This window comes from Budorcas taxicolor, chromosome 9, assembly GCF_023091745.1.
Source record: "Budorcas taxicolor isolate Tak-1 chromosome 9, Takin1.1, whole genome shotgun sequence".
Taxonomy (NCBI): domain Eukaryota; kingdom Metazoa; phylum Chordata; class Mammalia; order Artiodactyla; family Bovidae; genus Budorcas; species Budorcas taxicolor.
In genome coordinates, this window is record NC_068918.1 from 57,930,679 (window position 1) to 57,952,512 (window position 21,834).

At 38.2% G+C, this 21,834-nt stretch overlaps 1 protein-coding gene across 1 annotated transcript in view; it reads right to left on the reverse strand.

The window, feature by feature from the left end:
* Positions 1–21,834, reverse strand: part of PTPRK (protein tyrosine phosphatase receptor type K) — a 625,738-nt gene that overhangs the window by 371,144 nt on the left and 232,760 nt on the right. The gene's annotated exons all lie outside the window — the stretch shown is intronic.

Genomic DNA, 21,834 nt, shown 5'->3' on the forward strand with positions numbered 1-21,834 from the left:
CTAAAGAGCCTTTTGATAAAAGTGAAAGAGGAGAGTGGAAAAGTTGGCTTAAAGCTCAGCATTCAGAAACTAAGATCATGGCATCCAGTCCCATCAAATCATGGCAAATAGATGGGGAAACAGTGGAAACAGTGGCTGAATTTATTTTCTCAGGCTCCAAAATCACTGCAGATGGTGACTGCAACCATGAAATTAAAAGACACTTACTCCTTGGAAGAAAAGCTATGACCAACCTAGACAGCATATTAAATAGCAGAGACATTACTTTGCCAACAAAGTTCGGTCTAGTCAAGGCTATTATTTTTCCAGTAGTCATGTATGGATGTGAGAGTTGAACTATAAAGAAGGCTGAGCACCAAAGAATTGATTCTTTTGAACTGTTGGTGTTGGAGAAGACTCTTGAGAGTCCCTTAGACAGCAAGGAGATCCAACCAGTTCATGCTAAGGGAGATCAGTCCTGAGTGTCCATTGGAAGGACTGATGTTGAAGCTGAAACTCCAATACTTTGGCCACCTGATGCGAAGAGATGACTCATTGGAAAATACCCTGATGCTGGGAAAGATTGAAGGGGAGGAGGAGAAGGGGCCGACAGAGGAAGCAATGGTTGGATGGCATCACCAACTCAATGGACATGAGTTTGGGTAAACTCCGGGAGTTGGTGATGGACAGGGAGGCCTGCAGTGCTGCAGTCCGTGGGGTTGCAAAGAGTTGGGCATGACTGAGCGACTGAACTGAACTGAACTGAATTCCTTGGGCTGTACAGTCTGGGGTTGCAAAAAGTAGGACACAACTGAAAGACTTTTATGTCACTTTCATTTCACTTCAGACTGTTTATAGAAAACAGAAAGAGAAGAAGATAAATAAGCCTATTAGAAAGTGGAACAATTCCTTCAACACGCATACTGAGAAAATGATGAAAAATAAAGGAAAAAATAAAGAAATAAAAAGATACACTAACCATTTAGTTAGCATTAAAAATACCTCTAATTTAGAAAGCCTCTTCAGTTCCAGTTCCAGTTCACTCAGTCAAGTCCGACTCTGTGATTCCATGAACCACAGCACACCATTCTTTCGAAATTTTGCATTCAAATGGGTATATTTTTCCTTTTCCCCTTTGCTGTTCGCTTTCCTTCTTTTGACAGCTATTTGTAAGGCCTCCTCAGACAGCCATTTTGCTTTTTTGCATTTCTTTTTCTTGGGGATGGTCTTGATCCCTGTCTTCTGTACAGTGTCACGAATCTCTGTCCTAAAGCTCCGTCATCAGGCACTCTATCTATCAGATCTAGTCCCTTAAATCTATTTCTCACTTCCACTGTACAGTCATAAGGGATTTGATTTAGGTCACACCTGAATGGTCTAGTGGTTTTCTCTACTCTCTTCAGTTTCAGTCGGAATTTGGTAATAAGGAGTTCATGATCTGAGCCACAGTCAGCTCCCAGTCTTGTTTTTGTTGACTATATTCGGCTTCTCCATCTTTGGCTGCAAAGAATATAATCAATGTAATTTTGGTGTTGACCATCTGGTGATGTCCATGTGTAGAGTCTTCTCTTGTATTGTTGGAAGAGGGTGTTTGCTATGACCAGTGTGTTCTCTTGGCAGAACTCTATTAGCCTTTGCCCTCCTTCATTCTGCATTCCAAGGCCAAATTTGCCTGTTACTCCAGGTGTTTCTTGACTTCCTACTTTTGCATTTCAGTCTCCGATAATGAAAAGGACATCTTTTTTGGGTGTTAGTTCTAAAAGGTCTTGTAGGTCTTCATAAAATCGTTCAACTTCAGCTTCTTCAGCATTACTGGCTGGGGCATAGACTTTGATTACTGTGATGTTGAATGGTTTGCCTTGCAAACGAACAGAGATCATTCTGTCATTTTTGAGATTGCATCCAAGTACTGCATTTCGGACTCTTTTGTTGACTATGATGGCTACTCCATTTCTTCTTAGGGAGTCTTGCCCACAGTAGTAGATATAATGGTCATCTGAGTTAAATTCACCCAATTTTTATTTTTTTATTATATTCCCTTTAGCATCATCATAGTATGTTACATTATAGATAAATAATAAATATTGGTTGGTTAATTAGTCGAAGGATACTAATTTTGCAATGCAGTTGCCTTTATATTGTCTCTGGTGAGTTTTTATTTTTTTATTTTAATTTTTTTTTTACTTTACAATATTGTATTGGTTTTGCCATATATCGACATGAATCTGCAACGGGTGTACACGTGTTCCCCATCCTGAACCCCCCTCCCACCTCCCTCCCTGTACCATCCCTCTGGGTCATCCCAGTGCACCAGCCCAAGCATCCTGTATCATGCATCATACCTGGACTGGTGCTTCATTTCACATATGATAATATACATGTTTCAATGCCATTCTCCCAAATCATCCCACCCTCGCCCTCTCCCACAGAGTCCAAAAGACTGTTCTAGACATCTGTGTCTCTTTTGCTGTCTCACATACAGGATATCATTACCATCTTTCTAAATTCCATATATATGCATTAGTATACTGGTGTTTTTCTTTCTGGCTTACTTCACTCTGTATAATTGGCTCCAGTTTCATCCACCTCATTAGAACTGATTCAAATGTATTCTTTCTAATAGCTGAGTAATACTCCAGTGTGTATATGTACCACAGCTTTCTTATTCATTCATCTGATGATGGACATCTAGGTTGCTTCCATGTCCTGGCTATTATAAACAGTGCTGCAATGAACATTAGGGTACACATGTCTCTTTCAATTCTGGTTTCCTCTGTGTGTATGCCCAGCAGTGGGATTGCTGGGTCATATGGCAGTTCTATTTCCAATTTTTTAAGGTTGGCTGAGTTTTTAAAATTTGATTTGGGAGTTGGATTTAAAAAATTTTTGCATCAAATAAATTTTATTTAAGAAAATGACAGATTCTATGTTTTTCTGAGATCTCCATTTTTTTTCAGTCTCCATGAAGAGGCCTTAGAAGCAACGCTGAAGGAAGAGAGGGGTGGGAAAATCTGGAGTCCAGGAAGAGTCAGGTATCTTTGGGAAAGATCCAAACAGTAGGGAAATGTCAGAGACCAGATGTGGAAGTGCAGGTCTATTAGCGAGGATCTCAAACCCTATCCAAAGCAAAAAGAAACCAGGATGTGGGGGCTGCTCAGAAAAACAGCTTGAAACTTCTCTCACTGCAAGTACTGCCAGAAGCTGTAATTAACTTCTCATGGTCCTAACCACTTTGTATTGCTGAAGGAGAGAACCTTGATAACAGTTAAGAATTAAAGCAATTTTATGTGGTCAGGTTGTAATTAAAAAGTCCAAGTGTCACTCTTAATGCATGGGATTCCCTCCAAATTAAAACATTCATAATTTTTTAAAACTTCTCAAAGTTAACTAACACCATTATGGAAAATTTTTCCATTTTCAAATAGGCTGATACCAATTCACCTCCTCCAGGCAATGTCAGCACAAATTATGGTTTAAATAATCTCCCTATCTTCTGTCTTTTTAGCGATGGCAATGAAAAAATAAAATGTTCCGGCCTCTGCTTCTACAAACCAATTCCATCCATTTATATGACAGCTAAACAGAGATGCAAAAGTACTGGACAAGGAAAAATGCTTTTTTTCCTTCCCCCTTTTTTTTTTTTTAAGTGAGATACACCCTGTCTTGACTTAAGAAGCACTGTCCTTTACCAAGTTAGTTATATTCTCTATAGGGTTTTACTTGAAGAACAGAGGAAATGGATTGTGCCTGTCCTGATTCCCAGTTATCCCACAAGGTAAGCTGATGGATACAAACTCTCAGTGGTGTAGAGATGATCTGTGAGAAAGGTTTATGCAACTGAACTGAGCAGACTGTTTCTGCAATGTGAGCTCTCTCTGAACTAGAGTGGGGTTCAAGCCTGAAATTCAATTCAGGGCATGAACTCCTGACAAGGTAGCCCACTGAATTTAAGGTAGTACAGTGATAACTAAGAAGCAGTGGATAACTTTGCCTCCTGTATTATTTTCCTGACTTTCTTCCAAAAAGAACCCTGACCAAGCAACATCCAAAAACAAACTCATGTAAAACTTCTGGGCTTTTATAACTCAAGTCCATCAGCTGGCTCCAAACAGAGAAGCAAACAGCAATAATAAAAAAAAAAAAAGGCAGAAAGGACCTTTTACTGCATCACAAAGGCAGCACACTGACAATTCTCAGAGGCAAGCAACCCAGCAAAAGGAACTCTCAACATGAACAAGGAGCTTCCTGTTGCCAATCAATAGGGCACTCCTGGTTGTATAGTGAGTGAATGCCATTCACTAACTGGGCTGCATTAAAACCAGCAGACCCATTTGTGAACAGCAATCTACTTTATTTTCCAGGAGATCTTGGGGCATAGCATACCCTTTTATAGCACAAGGAAACTTAACTTTGTTGGCATATTAGACACAGAACTTGTCCAACTTGAAACCACTGGTACATAAAGCAAATAAAGGATTAGAAGTCACCCAGGTGTAGGAGATTAAGGATTTAATGGGCAGATGGAGGAGAAGAGCATCACCTGGACAGCCTTCATCCTTTATAATAAAAGAAAGTTCCCTGATGATCTCAGTGGAAAGAATAAGCTTAAGTGAACAAAATTTAGCAATTCTGTTGACAAAGGCAGAATCCCTGCATAGATTAAAAAAAAAAAAAAAGTGAGTTTGTCTGCCAAAACCTGATTACCTTTCATAATAAATAAATCTCTACCTAGCAGAAAGGGAACTAAATAACAAAAATATCCCTTGCCCCCCACAGGTTTTCATCCAAAAACGTTGAATGTCACAACTTCAAGAGTCTCGTTTGAACAGATGGAGCTTGAAGAATACCAGTATGGGGATAACCAGCAGACGCTGAGTTGAGGTCTACCTTTGATCTGCTGAGTTCAGCCTTCAAAAGAATGACTTTCAAAAATCATCACTGTTATCACACTGCTCCGCTGATTAACTCTTCTGAGTGGTTCACATTTAGGAATCAGATTAACAAATCTCACGACCTGGATTTGGAAACTTCTAAATAACAAAGTCCAACCAACTCAATGTCATCTTTCATTCCTCTTCATGTCAAAACTCTCCCCTTCAGCAGATGAGTGTGGCTGTCCCCGCACACAATCATTCCCATTTCAGACTGCTGGGGGCACTATCTATGCCTCATCATGGGGAAACAAACTCCTTTTCACTCCTGCTATGCATACCCAGATGCCACTCCATTTTTTCTGACGACAGAGCCTGTGTGTTGCTCCCTTATTGGAGCTCATACAAGAGAGCCAATACAGATGTTTTATCTCCCTCAGAAGACTTCTGTTTCTTCCTATTGTTTTATTGGGCTTCCCTGCTGGCTCAGATGGTAAAGAAACTGCCTGCAGTGCAGGAAACCTGGGTTCAATCCCTAGGTCAGAAAGATCCTCTAGAGAAGGTAATGGCTACCCACTCCAGTATTATGGCATTTGCAAATATATGCAAAATCAGAGAAAAATATATAACAGACCCCCACTTAATCATGAGATAAATGTTTAACAGAACCCCATTTAGGTATTACCTACCACCAAAACTTGTCAGCACATAACGTTTCCTGAGTGGACTTTATATTCCCTAAAGAAAGGTATGAAATTGTTTCCAGACTTGTTTTATTTCAGAGCCTAGATTAGTGCAAAGCATGCAATAACAATGAAATAAATACTTCCTTGTGGAAATGAAATCCAGTCCATCAAAGTTCTAGACTGGCCCTTAAGTGTTCAGCTTACTTCAGTCAATCAATTCTTAATAGACAAACCATAAAATCATTCAATGTTTCTAAAGAAATATTAGCAAATAATAAGAAGAAAAAACTTCCTAAAATGGTATATGGAAGTGAAATAATTATAACCTCTTATACCATCACTTAATATTTAATCAGAAAATCAAATTGTCCTTTGAGATCAAGCCTGAAAAATCATTATCAACAAAGACACACCCCGGCACGCTAGAGAGGAACTAGAATTTACCTCTAGGAAATCCAACGCAGTTCTAGCTGGCAACATGACCTTAAACAAGTCAATTATCCTTTCTCAGTCCCATCTCTAAAATAAAAGTAGTTCTACTTTTCTTAATGACCTTTCAATGCTACTGAGAAGATAATTTTTTTAAGTCATCAAACTGCCTTCAAAATATAAAGCACAATGTAAATATTACACTGTCTTTATGGCAAACCCAGTCCCTTTTCAAAAAGGTTGAAATACAAAATACAAAACTCTCTGAAACATTACAAGCTACATATCTAAATAGCAATGGGAGCAATACAGATAATGAGGACAAATGAAGTGGCAAAGCACAGCCTTCATGGTGGAAGTGAGCATAAAGTTGGGTCTTAAAGGATAAACAGAACTTAGACAGGAGAAAGGAAAAATCAAAGGCATTTTAGAAGACATATATTTTGGGCTTCCCTAGTAGCTCAGCTGCTAAAGAATCCACCTTAAATGTGGGAGACCTGGGTTTGATCCCTGGGAAGATCTCCTGGCAAAGGAAACGGCTACGCACTCCAGTATTCTGGCATGAAGAATTCCATGGGCTGTACAGTCTATGGAGTCACAAAGAGTCAGACACAACTGAGTGACTTTCACTTTCACATATAACATACAATATCATCCCAGGTGGCACTAGTGGTAAAGAACCCGTCTGCCAATTCAGGAGACGTAAGAGACGCCAGTTTGATCCCTGAGCTAGGAAGAGCAGGTTTGATCCCTGAGTTGGGAAGATCCCCTAGAGAAGGAAATGTCAACCCACTCCAGTATTCTTGCCTGGAGAATCCCAAGGACAGAAGAGCCTGGCAGGCTATAGTCCATAGGATTGCAGATAGTTGGACATGACTGAAGCTATTTAGCATGATCATACATAACACATATATTTATATATATAACATATAATTATAAATAAGCATATATATAATAAATATTATATGTAAGGTATACATATTCTATATATGTATATATTATACATATTAAGATATATATAAGCATTTTATATATGTGTGTGTATATATATATAATGTTTAAATTCACACAAAGTGCCCATATTGACCAAAGAACAACTAAAGCAAACAACTAAAGGTTTCAGACTAAAGCAGAAGGTGTCTGTAAAAAATAATTAGTAGAGAGATTGAAGTAATTGCCTGAGGCTAAATTATGAAGAACCTCAAATGAAAGCTAAACATTTTGACTTTAAAGGAAACACTGACAAAATCTGAGAAGGTCATTGTCACCAAATAGCATCTGTCCAAAAGTAACTGATTTACAACAGAATTTAAGGCAAGGGAAAACAGTCAGGGAACCATGATCAAGATGATATGCAAGCAGGGCTGTGACTAGAGAGCAAGCAGTGAAAAAGACCAAAGAAGAATATAAATCTGGAAGATGTACAAGATAAGACCAAAAATGAGTAAACAGAATCCCTTGACAAAAATCTTCTAAAAGGGTTCAAACTGTTTCTTGGATGGCAGAGCTCACATAACTAAAATCAGATGCATCTCATTCTAGAAGAGGTCTCCTATGACCACTGCTCCGACTGTCCCCTCATCCATGTCACCCTCTGCAGAGAAGTTGAGGCGGTTAGATGGCATTACCAACTCAATGGACATGAACTTGAGCAAATTCTGGAAGACAGCGAAGGTCAGGGAAGCCTGGCCTGCTGCAGTCCATGGGGTCACAAAGAGTCAGATACAACTTAGTGACTGAACAGTAACAACCACCTGTCCTCTGTCCAACCACGATGCCAATCTCCCCAAATTTGGGGCCTTTATTTGCTGCTTGCTCTGTTTTTGCAGCATTTCCCTGGTCTTTGTAAGCCTGGATCCCTTCTGCCATTCAGATCTCCAGGTGAAACTCACTTTCTCCAATGGTTCTTCCCGCACTAGCTGCTCCAAGATGTTTTATAGCACTCCAGCTCTCACATTATTGTATTGTAATTATCTTCTCTGCACTTACTCCATTTGATATTTTGCTCATTTACTTATTCATCTGTTTTCCTCCCTCCCACCACTAAAGTAGAATTCCTGGGCGAACAGGAACCTTGACACTCATTCAGAACTATATATTCCCAGCAGCCAGAAGAGTGCTTGGCAGAGATTAGATTGCTTGATAAATACTTGTGGAAGAGATAAATTAATGAGTCATTCACAGTGACCTACAGAGAGAAAGTCAATGTTGTTGTTGCTATTCTGGGACACTTAACTTCTTCAGGGTTAGATATTCCACTTCCCTAATATCGTGTAAGAGAATCCCAAATCTTTCGAATTCCATCTTTGTCTCTGCTGGTTTTAGTTGGTGTCCTTCATTTGTAAATAAGAGCTTTAAACGGAAAACTTTGAGGCTTTCATTACCTCATAAAATAGATGCATAATTAGTAGACTAGCTATTGCCCCATATCTTAGCGACTAAAATTCAAAAGATCACACAAAGTAGTCACTCAGTGAACAAGAACCTAATGATCAATTGACCTGGGATTGAACAAAGACTGAAAAACTTCTAGTTTAAAACTTTACCCAATATATAAAATGCCCTCACCTTTATTCTCTACCAAGATAGAAAAAAAAAGAGAGAGAGAGAGCGAGAGACCATCTCCTTCTAATTTTCATGCATCATGTCACAATATTTAACATAATAGACATACTCAAAAAATAGTTACAAGAGAGAAAAACATAAAAGAAAATGAACAGCAACCAAAACAAAACAGGGTAGAAATTCACTCCAATATTTATGGACCTAAACTGGCTTCACCTCTTCATATGTTTAACTAGTTGAAGTTCACAGCAAAACCAGAAGTGTCTTAATAAATATTAACCCAGAGAATCGCTATATCTATTTCCAAGTATTATATTTGTGCTGTTGTTGCAAAATTCCAGGATCTAAAGATATTTAAGTTTGAACCAATCTTTGATTGAATTTTCAACTCTTTGATAGAATTTTCAACTCTTTATTACTTTATTGAATCATTACCTGGTATAAATGTATGACTATATATCTTATTTTTAAACATAGAATTGATTTACTGCTTTGAGAAACCTGAGAAGAATGATTTTTTAAAAGATCATTCAAAGAATATTAGGAATCTAAATCTCATCAGGGAATTCCAGTGGTGTGTGCAATGGTTATTTATATAACTAAACGCAGAAATAACATGTAGTAGCTAGTTTTATAATGACAGCTTTAAAAACTCCTTTCGGAAATCAAGACAGCTAAAACGAACCACAAATTGTCTACTAGATTACATAAGTGGATGTTTTATTTTACAAAGTCCAATGTTTATTTTCCTTTAATTTCCCACTTGTATTACTAACAACAGAATAATTATTCTATACATTATCAAAAAGAATAGTAAAATAGATAGAAACTACAAATATGTCTGACATTTCCTTTGTATTCTCTACCAACTACATTCCTTCATTTGAAAAGTTTATACTAAAAGACATAATTACAACCTTTCCTTTTTCCATTATGTTCTAAGAATGGAAACTAAAATCACCACAGCAAAAAAATTAAATTTTAGATAAAAACATACTGTCACCCAATTTAGTTTTGTTTTTCCCTTGATGAGGCAATATTTTGTTACACACCACATGCAATCTAAGATAAAGAAAAATCAGTCTGACAAGAAAATGGACAGAGGAGGCACAGAAATTAAAGTTGTACAGAAACTAGAAAGGCTATGGAAACAACCACCAATTCTAATTAACCATCAAAGTAAGCAGACAAAATAACTGAGGAGGAACTGATTTTAACCTGTTATCTATAATTTTCTTACTGATATGATATTGTACTTATAAATGGTACAGCATTGTCAGATTAAATGGATTAGTACATGAAAATGAAGGAAGTGATTCTTGCACCTTGTATTTTTGTGTTTGGTTAGGGATTCTGTCCCAGTTCAGTTCAGTCACTCAATTGTGTCCAACTCTTTTCAACCCCATGCACTGCAGCACGCCAGACCTTCCTGTCTATCACCAATTCCCAGAGTTTACTCAAACTCATGCCCATTGAGTCGGTGAGGCCATCGAACCAACTCATCCTCTGGAGTCCCCTTCTCCTCCTACCTTCAATCGTCCCCAGCATCAAGGTCTTTTCTAATGAGTCAGTTCTTTGCATCAGGTGCCCAAAGTACTGGAGTTTCAGCTTTAGCATCAATCCTTCCTACGAATACTCAGGACTGATTTCCTTTAGGATGGACTGGTTACATCTCCTTGCAGTCCAAGGGACTCTCAAGAGTCTTCTCCAACACCACAGTTCAAAAGCATCAAATCTTGAGTGCTCAGTTTTCTTTATAGTCCAACTCTCACACCCATACATGACTACTGGAAAAACCATAGCTTTGACTAGATGGACCTTTGTTGGCAAAGTAATATCTCTCCTTTTTAATATGCTGTCTAGATTGGTCATAACTTTCTTCCAAGGAGCAAGCATCTTTTAATTTCATGGCTTCAGTCACCATCTGAAGTGATTTTGGAGCCCCCAAAAATAAAATCTGTCACTGTTTCCACTGTTTCCCCATCTATTTGCCAGAAAGTGATGGGACCAATCATGATCTTAGTTTTCTGAATGTTGAATTTTAAGCCTACTCTTTCACTCCCCTCTTTAACTTTCATCAAGAGGCTCTTTAGTACTTCTTTGCTTTCTACCATAAGGGTAGTGTCATCTGCATATCTGAGGTTATTGATATTTCTCCCGGCAACTTTCATTCCAGCTTGTGCTTATTCCAGCCCAGTGTTTCTCATGATACTGAGAATACTGTATATAAGTTAAATAAGAAGGGTGGCAATATGCAGCCTTGACTTTCTCCTTTTCCTATTTAGAACCAGTCTGTTGTTCCATATCCAGTTCTAATTGTTGCTTCCTGACCTGCATGCAGATTTCTCAAGAGGCAGGTCAGGTGGTCTGGTATTTCCATTTCTTGAAAAATTTCCCACAGTTTGATGTGATCCACACACTCAAAGGCTTTGGCATAATCAATAAAGCAGAAATAGATGATTTTCTGGAACTCTCTGGCTTTTTCAATGATCTAGCAGATGTTGGCAATTTGATTTCTGGTTCCTCTGCCTTTTCTAAAACCAGCTTGAACATCAAGAATTTCACGGTTCATGTATTGCTGAAGCCTGGCTTGAGAATTTCAAGCATTACTTTACCAGCCTGTGAGATGAGTGTAATTGTGCGGTAATTTGAGCATTCTTTGGCATTGCCTTTCTTTGGGATTGGAATGAAAACGAACCTTTTCCAGTCCTGTGGCCACTGCTGAGCTTTCCAAATTTGCTGGCATACTGACTGCAGCACTTTCACAGCATCATCTTTTAGGATTTGAAATAGCTCAACTGGAATTCCATCACCTCCACTAGCTTTGTTTGTAGTGATGCTTCCTAAGACCACTTGACTTCACATTCCAGGATGTCTGGCTCTAGGTGAGTGATCACACCATCGTGATCATCTGGGTCGTGAAGATCTTTTTTGTACAGTTCTCCTGTGTATTCTTGCCACCTCTTCTTAGTATCTTCTGCTTCAGTTGGGTCCATACCATTTCTGTCCTTTATCGTGCCCATCTTTGCATGAAATGTTCCCTTGGTATCTCTAATTTTCTTGAAGAAATCTCTAGTCTTTCCCATTCTACCATCTTCCTCTATTTCTTTGCATTGATCAGTGAGGAAGGCTTTCTTATCTCTCCTTGCCCTTCTTCAGAACTCTGTATTCAAATTGGTATATCTTTCTTTTTCTCTTTTGCCTTTCACTTCTCTTATTTTCTCAGCTATTTGTTAGGCCTCCTCAGACAACCATTTTGCCTTTCTGAATTTCTTTTTCTTGGGGATGATCTTGGTCACTGCTTCCTACACAATGTCACGAACCTCCATCCTTAGTTATTCAGGCACTGTATCAGATCTAATCCCTTGAATCAATTTCTCACTTCCACTGTATAATCGTAAAAGATTTGACTTAGGTCATGCCTGAATGGTCTAGTGGTTTTCCCTACTTTCTTCAATTTAAGTCTGAATTTGGCAATAAGGAGTTTATGATCTGAGCCATAGTCAGCTCCCGGTCTTATTTTTGCTGACTGTATAGAGCTTCTCCATCTTTGGCTGCAAAGAATATAATCAATCTGCGCCAGTAGGATATATACTTTTGTTCATCTTGGTAAATGAAGATCAGCCCATTTGTGGGTGCTCAGTTGCCAACTCTTTGTAACCCTATCAACAGCAGCCCACCAGGCTCCTCTGTCCATGGAATTCTCCAGGCAAGAATATTGGAGTGGATGGACAAAGAGGCATGGAAAACAAGGAATCAGAACTACATTAATCTGGAATCAACAAGCTGAGCTGAACACGAGTGAGCAAGAGAAATATGGGCATCTATTCCACTGTTTGAAACATCTGCCTTCCTCAGTCCCCATGGATGAAACAAACTCCTAAGAAATGTCATCAACTGAAAAAACATTGCCTAATTCTGCTTACTGCTCATTATTTTTCCAATCTGTTAAATGGGAAGTGCATTAATTCATGGAAATATTTCTCAAAAACGTAGTGAAGGGATACTTGGCAGTTCCTACTACACTAAATGAAAACAAGTATGATATAGTAGAATAGCAAGAGATTTCTGTCATATACTTGCAATAGTAATTGTGTTCAGTTCAGTTCAGTTCAGTCGCTCAGTCGTGTCCGACTCTTTGCGACCACATGAATGGCAGCACGCCAGGCTCCCCTGTCCAACACCATCTCCTGGAGTTCGCTCAGACTCACATCCATCGAGTCTGTGATGCCATCTAGCCATCTCATCCTCGGTCGTCCCCTTCTCCTCCTGCCCCCAATCCCTCCCAGCAGCAGAGTCTTTTCCAATGACTCAGTTCTTCGCGTGAGGTGGCCAAAGTACTGGAGCTTCAGCTTTATCATCATTCCTTCCAAAGAAATACCAGGGTTGATCTCCTTCAGAATGGACTGGTTGGATCTCCTTGCAGTCCAAGGGACTCTCAAGAGTCTTCTCCAAAACCACAGTTCAAAAGCATCAATTCTTCGGTGCTCAACCTTCTTCACAGTCCAAATCTCACATCCATACATGACCACTGGAAAAACCATAGCCTTGACTAGACAGACCTTAGTTGGCAATGTAATGTCTCTGCTTTTGAATATACTATCTAGGTGGGTCATAACTTTTCTTCCAAGGAGTAAGAGTCTTTTAATTTCATGGCTGCAGTCACCATCTGCAGTGATTTTGGAGCCCCCAAAAATAAAGTCTCACGCTGTTTCTACTATTTCCCCATCTATTTGCCATGAAGTGATGGGACCAGATGCCATGATCTTTGTTTTCTGAATGTTGAGCTTTAAGCCAACTTTTTCACTCTCCTCTTTCACTTTCATCAAGAGGCTTTTTAGTTCCTCTTCACTTTCTGCCATAAGGGTGGTGTCATCTGCATATCTGAGGTTATTGATATTTCTCCCGGCAATCTTGATTCCAGCTTGTGTTTCTTCCAGCCCAGCGTTTCTCATGATGTACTCTGCATAGAAGTTAAATAAGCAGGGTGACAATATACAGCCTTGATGTACTCCTTTTCCTATTTGGAACCAGTCTGTTGTTCCATGTCCAGTTCTAATTGTTGCTTCCTGACCTGCATACAGATTTCTCAAGAGGCAGGTCAGGTGGTCTGGTATTCCCATCTCTTTCAGAATTTTCCACCGTTTATTGTGATACACATAGTCAAAGGCTTTGGCATAGTCAATAAAGCAGAAATAGATGTTTTTCTGGAACTCTCCTGCTTTTTCCATGATCCAGCGGATGTTGGCAATTTGATGTCTGGTTCCTCTGCCTTTTCTAAAACTGCTTGAACATCAGGGAGTTCGCGGTTCACGTATTGCTGAAGCCTGGCTTGGAGAATTTTGAGCATTACTTTACTAGCATGTGAGATGAGTGCAACTGTGAAGTAGTTTGAACATTGTTTTGCATTGCCTTTCTTTGGGATTGGAATGAAAACGGACCTTTTCCAGTCCCGTGGCCACTGCTGAGTTTTCCAAATTTGCTGGCATATTGAGTGCAGCAATTTCACAGCATCATCTTTCAGGATTTGAAACAGCTCAACTGGAATTTCATCACCTCCACTAGCTTTGTTCGTAGTGATGCTCTCTAAGGCCCACTTGACTTCACTTTCCAAGATGTCTGGCTCTAGATTAGTGATCACATCATCATGATTATCTTGGTCGTGAAGATTTTTTTTGTACAGTTCTTCTGTGTATTCTTGCCACCTCTTCTTAATATCTTCTGCTTCTGTTAGGTCCAGACCATTTCTGTCCTTTATCGAGCCCTTCTTTGCATGAAATGTTCCCTTGGTATCTCTAATTTATATCTACTACTGTGGGCAGGAATCCCTCAGAAGAAATGGAGTAGCCATCAGGGTCAACAAAAGAGTCCGAAATGCAGTACTTGGATGCAATCTCAAAAACGACAGAATAATCTCTGGTCATCTCCAAGGCAAACCATTCACTATCACAGTTATCCAAGTCTATGCCCCAACCAGTAACGCTGAAGAAGCTGAAGTTGAATCGTTTTATGAAGACCTACAAGATCTTTTAGAAATAACACCCAAAAAAGATGTCCTTTTCATTATAGGGGACTGGAATGCAAAAGTAGGAAGTCAAGAAACACCTGGAGTAACAGGCAAATTTGGCCTTGGAATGCAGAATGAAGCAGGGCAAAGACTAATAGAGCTCTGCCAAGAAAACGCACTGGTCATAGCAAACACCCTCTTCCAACAACACAAGAGAAGACTACACATGGACATCACCAGATGGTCAACACCGAAATCACACTGATTATATTCTTTGCAGCCAAAGATGGAGAAGCTCTATACAGTCAACAAAAACAAGACCAGGAGCTGACTGGCTCAGATCATGAACTCCTTATTGCCAAATTCAGACTTAAATTGAAGAAAGTAGGGAAAACTGTTAGATCATTCAGGTATGACCTCAATCAAATCCCTTATGATTATACAGTAGAAGTGAGAAATAGATTCAAGGGTCTAGATCTGATAGATAGAGTGCCTGATGAACTATGGAATGAGGTTCGTGACACTGTACAGGAGACAGGGATCAAGACCATCCCCATGGAAAAGAAATGCAAAAAAGCAAAATCGCTGTCTGGGGAGGCCTTACAAATAGCTGTGAAAAGAAGAGAAGCAAAAAGCAAAGGAGAAAAGAAAAGATATAAGCATCTGAATGCAGAGTTCCAAAGAATAGCAAGAAGAGATAAGAATGCCTTCTTCAGCGATCAATGCAAAGAAATAGAGGAAAACAACAGAATGGGAAAGACTAACTGTGTTACTAGGACTCTTTTCTTAATCTGTTTACACACTGTAACTTTCACCAATGAATCAAAGCAAACAGAGTCCAAAGGAAAAGTAAAGCAGGTGTTTTATAATAAATCACTGACACAACCAGACAGAAGTCACCCTCACACGATGATAATTTTAAAGAAAAACAAGGACAATAATAATGTGGAAGTTTTGTCAAATCTATTGGGAGTACTTTCAGTGAAACAAACAGGGAATCACTAAGAGTAAAACAGAGCAGCAGAAAGCTGTTTTGTTAACAGCCCATCAAACAGAAAGTATGGTGCTACTGTAAAAATGACCCAGAATGCCAAGGTTAGGCAAATACTATTACCAGAACTTAAGTAAGCCTATTAAGTTATGGTTAACATCAGATGTCACTGATATGACTGAAGTCCAATTTTTTTAAAGCAAAATTAAACTAGTAAAGAGGAAAAGGGGAATAATTTTGACCATTTCATAATTAGCAACTTAGTCCATGCATGAAGATAAAAAACATTCACTTAACACTTGATCAAGTATTAAAACAAGGTAAAAGTGATCCAGCTCAGTGTTTTATACATAGTAGAAACTCAACGAATTATCCTTCCTTCCTTTCTTTGTATTCCTTTCAATCATTGACTCATTCTATCATAGTCCTATTTACATTTTCAGGTATATAGCCTTGTCTTCTCTCTGCAACTGGACTGAAAATTATTAACTGCTTCATTCATGCTGCTGCTGCTGCTAAGTCGGTTCAGTCGTGTCCAACTCTGTGACCCCATAGACGGCAGCCCACTAGGCTCCCCCATCCCTGGGATTCACCAAGCAAGAACACTGGAGTGAGTTGGCATTTCCTTCTCCGATGCATGAAAGTAAAAAGTGAAAAGTGAAGTCGCTCAGTCGTGTCCGAATTAGCGATCCCATCGATAGGTACAAATACTTTTAATTTTGCCATATATCTCACTTGTGCTGTCTACAAACAATGTGTTGAGAGATGGGATTGTCTAAAAGGTCAACAAAGATATGACATGATATAATAGGATGTCTTAAACTGCATGGGAGAATACTCAACTAAAAATTGCTATAGTATTATTTTTATTGCTGCTGTTGTTGTCATTTTGTCTGAGAGTAGGACCCTGGTTCCTTCCATACTTTCTTCTGCTACCCTTAATGTGTTATCTTCTTTCTCTGAGTTACAAAATAATTGCAGTAGGGCCAAGCATCATGTTTTCATGCAACAACATGGATCTCTTTTTAATCAGGGAATAACATCTTTCCCAGAAGTCTCCCAGCTGACTTTCCATCATAACTCATTGGCTAGTGCTGGGCCACTCCTATCTGCAAAGTAAGTTGGGGAAGTAAGTAAGATGGAAAAGTATCTGAAAAAAGTGAGTAGAATGACTACTGAACAGAAAATTCATAATATCTGCAATACCGTCATATAAAATAACGAGCCAGAGTCATTTATAATGGTTGTAAATGATGACGTTACACCTATAAGATATACCTAGTGTTATGGACTGAATTGTGTCCCCTGCGACACCTCACCAAATTCCTATGCTGAAATCCTAATTGCCAATGTGATTGTATTTGGAGACTGTGCCTTTAGGAAGTAATTAAGAACCCAGGTAGTGCTAGTGGTAAAGAACCTGCCTCCAATGCAGGAGGCATTTGAGGTTCAATCCTTGGGTGGGGAAGATCCCCTTGAGAAGGGCGGGGCCACCCACTCTATTATTCTTGCCTGGAGAATCCCATGGACAGAGGAGCCTGGCAAGTTATAGTCCGTAGGGTCACAAGAGTAGGACATGACTGAAGTGACTTAGCACAAGGTCAGAAGAGTGGGACCCTAATCCAATTGGTCTGCTGCCCATAGGAGAAGAAGACGAGACACCAGAGCACTCTCTCTTTATTATGTGAGGTCACAGGGAGAAGGTAGGCATCTGCAAGCCAAGAAGAGAGCTCTCCCCAGGAAACAAATAGACCAGCACTTTGATCTTTGGCCTTCACACAATAAGAGAAATAAATTTCTGTTGTTTAAGTCACTTGGTCTGTAGTATTTTGTTATGGTTCCTCAAGCAGACTAGGACAGAAAATCCATGTAGGAAAGAAAAATATTGCTACCCTCCTTTCTTCCGTGGGGCTCTACATGGTTGGATAAAGACCAATAAAAATTGGAAGCATCCCAAGAGCTATGGCACAGGAGTGCTATCCTCTTTTCCTCATGCTTTGCATGGATGGTTCATGAGCATGCTCTTATTTCAGCCCCTCTACTTCAAGAGCAATCTTTTAGAGACTTTTTATTTATGTAAACAGTCATTTGGTTTAAGTCCCAATCTTCTTGGATCCAAAGCAGCAGTATCTCTGGAGTGCAACAAACATTCCACTGCCAAAATATCAGTGCAATACATGTTAACATAAACCTTTAAAATGGAAACAAAAATAAAAGACCTCATGCTTGTCCAGTTCTTACAGTTTTTTTTTTTTAAACCAGTGGAAAATGTTAAGAAGAAAATGGCTTGCAAAAGTTCAGTGTTTATTTCTCAGTGAATTAGGGGGTGAGAAAAAAAAGGCACATTTTGCTATATTATCACTTTCCAATTTCAGGCCAAACCCCTGCAGTTTTCATCACGCATCATTCTTGTGATTAATGATGTGCACCCAGTTAATGGAAAACAGCAGATTAGGTTTCCACTAATAGTTTTGGAAGTTATGTTTGCCTGCCTCATTTGGTAACAACCTCACTGTTCACTAAGAAACTAATGGATTTAATCCCAAAGCAGAATTTAGTTTTACACATTCAAGACAGGTCAGATTTCCAGAGTGGAGAAAATTATATTCTTAGAGGTGTGCTATTCTTCAGTTCAGATTTAACACTAAGATAATACCTCATGATATTTGAGTTGTTTTTTGTTTTCTTTCTTTTTGCTTCTGTTTAGCGAGCAATTCAAAAATTTACAGTACTTACTTAAGGTCAATAAAAATAGCAGGAATTAGCAACTTATAACCATGGCAAATAAAATGCATGTAATATGATACTTTCTATAATTAACACACTAAGCTAAAAAGACATCTATTGTTCTGAAGACACAGGTGAGAAATAATTCCTTACGTATTATTGTATCACTGCAACGCTTAAGTCAGAAATAAAATTCACATTTGCTCATCCTGTTTCACTATAGACAGTGCTAACCAAAACAGATACGCTAGAAAGCAAACTAATCAAGGAACAGAGAAATCAAGAGGCAAGAATTCTAGTTCCATTTCTGTCTCAAATTATATTTGAAACAATTCTTTTGTTTTCATTTTTCCCACCTCATTGTATATCTATCCCTCTTATGTCATTTAATAATTGCTATTAAATATATATTGTTTCAAAGTTTTATCTACGCATATCTCACATGCCCATCTGGACGAGGCTCCTTAAAGGCAGACCCCACCTCTGATTAACATTTTTATCTTTACATTTATTTATCTTTACCTTTTTAAAGGGCCAAGCTAGACTGTAAGCGTCAGGAAAAGAGGGATTTTACCTATGTATCTCCAGAAGTTAGCATGATGTGTTAATAATGTGTACAAAAATTAGACATTTTAATAAATTAAAACCCAGAGAAAAAGAGAGTGGGGTGGAGAGGGGAGGTATAACACAAAGGACTTTTGGGGCAGTGAAAATACTCTGATTCTATAATGATGAATACATGTCATTATACATTTGTCTAAAGTCTTAGAATGTATAACACCAAGAGTGAACCCTAATATTAACTACAGACTTTGAGTGATTGTGCTGTGCTGTGCTACATCGCTTCAGCCATGTCTGACCCTCTGAGACCCTATGGACTGTAGCTCCTCTGTCCATGGGATTCTCCAGGCAAGAATACTGGAATGGATTGCGTGCTCTCCTCCAGGGGATCTTCCAAACCCAGGGATTGAACCTGAGTCTCTTATGTTTCCTGCATTGGCAGGCAGATTCTTAACCTCTAGCGTCACTGGGAAAGGCCCCTGAGTGACTATGATGTGTCAATACAGGTTCATCTATCATAACAAACACGGGTTCATCAATCACACCTCTCTGGTAGGAGCTGATAATGGGGGAGGCTATGCATGTGTGGGAACCAGGGATACATAAGGATGTCTCTATACCTTCCTCTCAAACTGGCTATGAACCTAAATCTGCTATTTAAAAAAATATATATAGTATGTTCCATAATTAAAGAAAAATGCTGAGCAGTTATGAAATCCAATAGAGTTCACGTTATTTTTTATTTATTCAATATAATGTTAACCTAATTTATGATAAACACCCACTATATGAGTAGTTTACTGCTATAGAGTTAACAACTACTATAGAGTGTTTTCTAAACACTCTGTATGTATTAGCTCATTTAATACTTAGAAAACCCAGTGACACAGGTACTGTTGTGATCCTCATTTTTCAGATGAGGAAACTATAGTCAAAGAGATTAAAGAACACCCCCAAGGCTGTACATCTGCTAAATAGGAGAATCAAGATTCACCTAGGAAGTGTCCATGGGCCCTTATCCTAATCTTCCAGGTGACCAAAATGAATTATTCAAAGAATCACTTTTGCCTTTATTTCACAATTTCATGTACTTTTTTTCAAATCTGAGGTTTCTTGAGGTTGAAAACTAGTAATTAAATTACCACATCAATCTTCTCTTTAGGCATCTGATAAGATGGAATCTGTGGGAAGGGAAAGCCATACCAAAGATATATTGTATCTTTTTCAGATATTTAGTTCAACAGAAAAATGGAAAAGAGAAGGACTGGCTTGTGAAGACCATTTTTTTTCACTTCCAGGATCATGATTTTTATACAAAGGTTATCCCATACTATTAATAATTAAAAGTAGTAGTATTCTCAGCTTATTTTTGATTGCTTCTGTTGTTATTATTAAAGTTGGGTGAAAAGGGGTTGTACAAGATGGGTGGTCAGATACAGAATGGTTCAAGCAAAGAAAGATAGGCATCTTCACCAGACGAACAAAAGAAAAGAGAGTTAGAAAAATGAGAAAGTTAAAACAAACAAACAAAAAAAGTTAAACAAGTCCAGAGAGTGTAAGATCTCTGGAAAAGAGAAGTTGAGAAAATTGTGGAACCAAGGAGATCAATTTCTATGAATATCACAATTCTACTTAACCTAGAGTCTGGAAAAATTAAAAATAAATGGTATTTCTTTAAGAATAAAGAGTAGACTTATAAAATGGCACATTGCAATGGCTATATTTTAATTTTAAAAATACACAAAGTTTCTGCATTAAGCAATAGGCAAAAGTTTTTCATGTTATTTCCTAACAGCCAAAATCCTACATAAACACAGTTGTTTCTAATAACTGATATACAGATACTACCAGTATCTGAATGACAAAAATTGATGAAAACATCAATCAAGTAATTTATTGAGCACTAAGCACATGAATAAACACTATTCTATATTCTGTTATTTTCTCTCATTGATTGTTAAGTTTTGCAGGTTAACGAAAAGGATGTGGAAATAATCACATAAGAAATGATCTATTGCTCAAATTTTAGTATGTAACAAAGAGACATTTACCCACAGGTTCTATGTATTTAGCAATCATTTTCTCAAAGAGATCTCCAAAAAGATCTCATTGGCCAGGTTGAAACTTGCACAGGTTCCTTTTGCACAGTTTTATTGAAAGTACCGCATGTACAAGTAACCTAGGCAGCTTTGTCATGAAAAATGAGACTGAACAAAGAAACATTCACCCAGTTCCTGGTATTATAACTCAACATTAAAAGTAACATTACAGAAATCTGCACCATAAGGAAATGTTATGGGGGGAGGGGCTGAGGGAAGGAGGGATGGACTGGGAGTTTGGAGTTTGCAAATAGAAACTATTACAAATAGAATGGATAAACAACAAGGTCCTACTGTGGAACTATATTCAGTAAAGTGTGACAAACCATAATGGAAATGAATATTAAAAAGATAAAGATCTATGTATAACTGAATCATTCTGCTGTATAGCAGAAATTACCATAACATTTTAAATCAACTATATTTTAATTAAAAATAAAATAAAATAGAAATTACAAGTTGGCAAAAAAACAGTAAGGAGAGACAGAGAGAAAGAAAATGTTATATCAATGATTCAAAGATATATCTTACCAAAAAATAGGAGAAAGCATAATGTATGCTATTTCTAAGTTACAAAAGATCAGTAGTATGATACCACAGATACATTATTTGTTGAATTTACCAAAATCTACCTCTATGGGTTTTTATTTCCAAAGATATACCTAACAATTTCATTCTTTTGAACTGTCTATGCAGGTAGCAAACAAAAATCGGTGTTGAATATAAGCAACTAGACTCTAGAATACAAATTTTTAATATTTCTGCTACATTTGTTATCTGAGCTTTAACTTATTTTAAGGAGGCTGAATTCATTGACAGCTTTATTTTGCTGAATCAGAGCTTTTTCTTTTCAGTGTTGTGTTAAGCTCCAGTAACAGATTATAAATAAATTAATATAAATACAATGTGCTGTGAGGTT